This window comes from Parasteatoda tepidariorum, chromosome 5, assembly GCF_982258835.1.
Source record: "Parasteatoda tepidariorum strain Cologne lab strain chromosome 5, Ptep-v5.0, whole genome shotgun sequence".
NCBI classification, from domain to species: domain Eukaryota; kingdom Metazoa; phylum Arthropoda; class Arachnida; order Araneae; family Theridiidae; genus Parasteatoda; species Parasteatoda tepidariorum.
This window is the reverse complement of record NC_141759.1, coordinates 69769309-69775825: the sequence shown is the minus strand read 5'-3', so window position 1 is coordinate 69775825 and position 6517 is coordinate 69769309. Positions and strand designations below refer to the sequence as shown.

At 32.5% G+C, this 6517-nt stretch overlaps 1 pseudogene; it reads right to left on the bottom strand.

Annotated features, from left to right (window-relative positions):
- Positions 1 to 4257: 4257 nt before the first annotated feature.
- LOC147809466 (protein FRA10AC1 pseudogene) lies at positions 4258 to 6190 on the bottom strand (annotated as a pseudogene).
- Positions 6191 to 6517: the final 327 nt, after the last annotated feature.

Sequence of the window (6517 nt, the reverse complement as noted above, 5' to 3'; positions counted from 1 at the left end):
TTTACTTACGAGTATGGTTGTTCTTTTTTCCTTTTCCTTGTTGATAACGTCTTCATCAATTTTATATTCAGATAGAGGCCATGTGTTTTCAGGTAATTTCAACCAAGAAGGACCTTCCCACCACCTTGAACTCACTAATTTTGTAACCGAGCAGCCGCGTGATGGTAGATCGGCTGGATTAGAGTGACCGGGAACGTGTCGCCAATTTCCTGATGAAAGAGCACGGATTTCTTTAACTCTATTTCTGACAAACACACTCCATGGCTCATCTTTCTGGATCCATTGTAAAACAGTTGTAGAATCGGACCAATAATGAATCTTGACATTTTCGATTTCCAAGCTTTTCTTAACGAAATCTGCTAGACGAGTACCAATGCAACAGCTTAGAAGTTCAAGTCTGGGAATAGATATTCTTTTTAAAGGTGCTATTCTTGATTTAGCAAGTAACAATTGTACTGTTGTTTGATATGGTGTCTCACATCTTATGAAAACAACAGCTGCATATGACAGACCACTAGCGTCGCAAAATACATGAAGACTTAAGCTACTATTTCTCAAAATAGCGTGACGGGGAATTTTCACTGTATGCAGTATATTCAGATCTTCCAACCGTTTGAGAAATTTCTTTTTTATATCCTCAGAAACTTTTGAATCCCAACCTAATTTTGATTGCCAACTTGTTTGTAATAAAATCTTCGGATATAACATAATTGGACAAGTAAATCCGATTGGATCAAACACTCGATTAGCAAAAGATAATATTACTCTTCTGGTGATAATTTCTGGAGGATCTATAATAGTTCGAGTGTCACAAAACAATACGTCTTCTGATCTGTCCCACAGAAGACCCAACACAGGTGACGGTTCAAATTTTTCAGTTAAGTTTTCTTTCTCTGTAAACTCCCAACCTCGCAGTTCGAATTTCGCTGCAGCCATTAAGTCTGTCGAACCTTGAATGAACTCTTTTAACTCTTGTTCAGAATCCACAGACGTGACACAGTTGTCAACGTAGAAGGATTTTTTCAACTTCATAGCCACATCTTGGAAATTGGAGGATTCATACTTGTTCAAATGATGTTGAATAATGTTGATGTTGTTCTTTATTATTTCCTGTTTCTCATCTAATGATAAATTCTTTCCTTTAAAACAATTTTCTGAACTATGTTGCTTCCCGCAAAAAATGCAGTTGCGTTTAAAATGTGGTGCTATTGGCTTATTCTCAGAGAGCAAATCATTTGCAGTAAAAGCAGGAGTTGATATTTCGAAATCTTTGTCTCTTTTACGATGCGAAGAGTCATTATTTTTAAAGCCAGTTTTCGCCATAGAAATACGTTCTTCGCCTTCGACTTCGGCTCTCAAAAATGTTAATAACTGCGATAATTTATTGCCATAGGAATCACTTGAATCATTTTCCTTAATAATTACAGGATTTCTCAGCCACACTCTTAATAAATCCTCTGGAATACATGATTCCACAAGCGGAAACAACATTGCTGCGTATTTCTCTTTTGTTACGCCAATAGACTCCAGTGAACGCAGATATGACTCCAATTTATCGTAAAGTTGCATTATGTTCATCTTTGCTTTTGTGTTCATTACATTTTTCACCACTAAATTTAATAACTCTCTTACGTAATATTCGACGAGAAGTTCTTCCCGCCCAAATCTCGTTTTTAAACTTTCTACCACTTTGGCATAATTATCAGCAGACGGCGGATAACTGTCCACAATTTCCCTTGCTCTACTTCCGACAACCATGCATTGAATGAGATATTGGAATTTGTCCTCATCACTCATACCTTCATCATCATGGATTCGACTAAATTGGCTCCAAAAACTTAACCAATCCTTGACTTCCCCACTAAATTTAACTAATTCTATTTTGGGAAGCTTTAATTTTGTCTTTTCAGCCGCCACAGACAAAGCGGTTTCGGGAAATGTGAGAAATTTCTCCAAATATATTTTAACTTTAATACGAATTGCATCAGTTTTTTCCTTATACTCTTCAATTTTATCGTATTCTTCAGATAAGTTTTCTGATTTGGCGTCAACTAATAATTTATATATTTCTTCATCTAATAATGCCAAATCGTTTGCAATACGTTCAAAAGAGGAAAATTTAATTTCAATATCTTCACGGGTACTTTTATTTTCCTTACACATCGCCAATAACTGATTATAACGTTTTGTAAATGTTCCACGAACAGGAGTTCGTTTGGCGATAAGAGAATCCATAATTGCAGTCGCCAATTAATATTGCAAAAGAAAACTAACCTTTAAAATCCGGGTCACCACAATGTTTCGTGCTTCCGATAAATCTACCCGATCTATCCAGTGATGAAATAACTTAAATTTACAAGAAATACCTGCGTACACATATTTACAAAAGCAACCATTTTATTTTCGTAGAACACATCTAGCACAACATTCTTTCTGTTGCCACTCACACTTTTCATATATACACAGGCTAAAAAATCGTTTTAGTTAATATTTACACTTTAAATGAATGACGTCATCTTATGAGAGTGACGTAACATTTAGAGCGTAATGTTTTGTTTACACAAAGAAAAATTTCTGAATGAAATTGGGTACCTAAATCTGTTAGTACCATAGCTGGTCTGCCATGTACAGATCTATACACAATGAGATATTGAAAAACTGTTTCCGTTGTTAGATTTCTTGAAGGGTATAGGGATAACAATTTTGAAAAATGATCTAATACTGTTAAAGCATATTCACAGTCTTTTATGGGTCCCACAATGACTAAGGATACAAATCCACCTGGCGCTTCAGGTTTAGAGGCATTCTGGAAAGCAGTCTTATGAATATTGTACAATTTGTTTTGAACGCAAGTATCCTAGGATAAGATGAAATTCTTAGTATCTCGACACATATTTTTCCAGAAGTCCCTGTTAGAAATAATTTCGTAAGTTATTTTTAAGCCAATATGAGAGGCATGAGCAATCTTTAAAGTTCTGCCTTGCAAACATTATGGTACAACAATTAACTGGCACAAATCATTCTTATTTGAGATTTGCATTAACAATTTTGTTTCAGGGTCAATTTAAAAATTTCTATTTTTATTTGTATTTTGCTTGTTCAGGTCCCCAGGATCACTCTACTCCTTTCTTAGTTAGTTTATTAAACGGTCGTGCTATATCTGCAAAGTTTGGAACGTACTTCTGAACCATGAGCTAGTTTCCAAGAAAGACAAGAGTTTTTTCAGATTTGTTGGAACTAGAAGTCTTTAGATGGAAGCAATTTTCTCAGCAGCATCAGCTTCATTTCCTTCTCTTGAAATCCAGAAGCCTAGGCATTTTACTCGATCACAAGCAAAATGACATTTTCTCTTTTTGCATAAAGTTTAAACAAAGAAAGCATTTTAAAAACAGTTTTCCAGTCTTTCAGATGTTTTTCAAATGTTTTTGATAAGATGAAAATGAAATCCAGGTATGAGAGTGAAAAAACATTCCTTCGGAATTTGTCACTTCGGACATGCTAATTTCAGCTTGCGATCTACCCAATTTGATGGTTAATCTACGTTCACTTAGAATAAATTATTAAATGCTTTTTCAGCAGCATGTTCTGCAGCTTGTCTTGTGGTTAATTGTATGAAAACGCAGTGTTGTTTAGACAATAATGTTATAGAGCGAAGGCCCCTATAAACAGAATAAAAAGTAGGAAATCAATTTTATAGTTAAATAATAGAAAATGGCAGAGTTTATATAACGTTTGCATAAATATAAATATTACATTTTTGGGGACTGAAGTGTGAATTTTTATATTGTCATAATACATGGGGCGGTTTGCGAAATACTTATAGGGTTTACTAATCAGGGTGGTTGAATATTCCATGTTAATTTGTATTGATGTTTATTGACATTGTTCAAAAAAGGCCAGCTTTAAAGATGTAGTTTGGATGTTCTGTGGTCAGTTATAAGCTAGAGTGAGTTAAGGTAAATTAAATTATTTAAAATTTATGTAATGTTTATTAAATGGCGTTAAAGAACTGTTTCGGCTTTTATATTGGTCCACTTTTATCAAATTTGGTTCAGAGCAATAAAAAACTTGATGTAAAATAAATAAATGATTATGGGTTAAAACAGCTTCATAGCAGGTATGAAAATATAACTATTAAACTAATGGTAAATTGTTTAAGAAAAGTAGAAAATAGATTGACATGCCAGAATTAATTGATTATTCTGAATTAAAAATATGCAAAATAAGAACAATATAATAATTTTTTTTGACACAAAAACAAAACAATTTATTTTTCAAATCCTTTTTACAAAACAAAAAGTAGAAAATAAAACAATCTTATTTTTTTAAAATAAATAATTTTTTCATGTATTTATTACAAAACTAAACTTAACTTTCACATTGGATTTACAAGATTTTTAAATGATTCAAAACATGAAATTGTTTTTTCTTTAAAGCAATATTTCTTAATCTCTCTTTACTTGGCTTCTTTTTAACTTATAACCGACTCATGTCTCAGAATTCTAAGCAAAACAAAATACTAACAAAACAAATGAATCTTTAATGATAACAATTATAGGTATCAAGATTTTCGATTTATTTATAACAATCATATTTTATTTTTTATATGTTTAGATAATTATTAAATATAATGTATTATGATTCATAATTCTATTAATACTTTAGTCACTTGTTTTTTATAATTAAAATAATAAATTTCATGAGATAAACTAGTAATTAACAACAATCAGAAAATTATGAAGCATAGTTATTAATAACTATGATAAAGTAACTTATATATTAGTTTGTTAAATATATCACAAATACATTTCATTTATCATTATATTTTTTCCTTATTATCTTGGCAAGCATTACATAATAAATTTTTAAAGGGCGCAAGAACAATTTCAGATATTAAGCATTAGAATAATATGGATTCATGGTACATGAGCAGAAATAAGATGATGTGATATTTTAATGTCAAATAGGAACGTTTCCATATTGTTGCCGAACTGCCTGGGACACTGGCACACAAACTAATGAAATAATAATAACATCGCTGAATAGTGTTGATTCTTAAAACTTATAATCACTACATATTTTTTAAAAAATTTATAGCGAATGCGGAACTGAGAAGTTGCACTTAGAAATTTCAGCTGGCAAGATCCAATTTGGAAATATCCTTCATTAGTAAATCTATAGCAATAATTCTTCCAAAAATTCCTCAAAAGCATCTTCTTTCGATTGTTCTACTTCTTCTTTGATCTTTTGTTTCCAAATATTCGTTTCCTCAGGAATCTTTTGAGTGTTAGCTTCTTCAGCTGTATTATTAGGTACCGATATATTATCTACTAAGTTATTCTTCGAATTGTAATCACTTTTTTCTTTCTTCTTTTTCAGAGCTGCTTTACCTTTATATCCATAATGCAGCTTGTCAGAGCACCGCTCACACAACCGTAATTTGACTAATGCACTTTTCTTTTTCACCTTTTTCCATGTAAGAAAACAGAACCTCCCAACTGTTCAATTCATCTTTTTGATCACAACGAATATTACCACAGAAGAACTGCCCCTTACCAATAATTAGTTCTTTTTCTGTGCGCCACCTCATGCCAACTTTTTTATCTTTATAGCGAGAAAGATCGCACAAACAATATTCCTTAAAGAGTCTATCATAATATTTCTTTGCTAGCTTTTCACCCCAGGTAGTTGCGTCATCATCTTCTTCCCATAAGAATTTATGATTTTCGCGAATTACATCATGATCAGTTTTATAATTACTAGTATCTCTTCTAAGATTTTGAGTGGTTCCTGAATAGCATAGAACGTAATCGTTGATGAGTTTTTTATGCCTCGTATAGGCGTCTAAGGCCTGGTATGCTTGTTGTTGAGAACGGCCCTGTTCTAATGCACACTGGTCATGGAATGTCTGTCTGTTTGGCTTGGAAATTCTTTTTGCAGGAGTTTTGAATGTGACTTCATCGTCTATAGATTTTCTTTTATTGCTTGGTTGGGTATCAAACTCGAACTCAGATTCATAGTCTTCATCTATAAATTGTTCCCTAGAACCACAAGCTTCACTCATTTTAAATTTTCATTAGCAACAAATTGATGTCTTTCAATGTTTGATAAGAGAAATTAACAGCATATAAAGTTTGTTTTGGTTTTTTAAAATCTAAAAAACAAATAAATAACATTGAGGTATAAGAACTGCCTATTTCTGTTCAACTGAATTTGGATGGTTGGTGATTGGCTTAGGACAGTTCACACTGCTTGCGATTCACGCAGCTATGACCGCAATCGATAAGATGGCTCTTGAGTAGTAGAAAAGAAAATAAAAAATTTAAAAAAGTGATAAAACCATTTTTAGAAGAACTCTCTCTTCTAATCACGATCGCAACGCTCTAATACGCCATCTGGAGAGACCTCTCTTCTAAGTTGTATAGGAATGTACTACGATATTTCCCCCTTTCTTTATATTTTGCGTATTCGACTATCAAAAATATTTATTTAAAATTTCCATGGTGCTTTCTTTTAG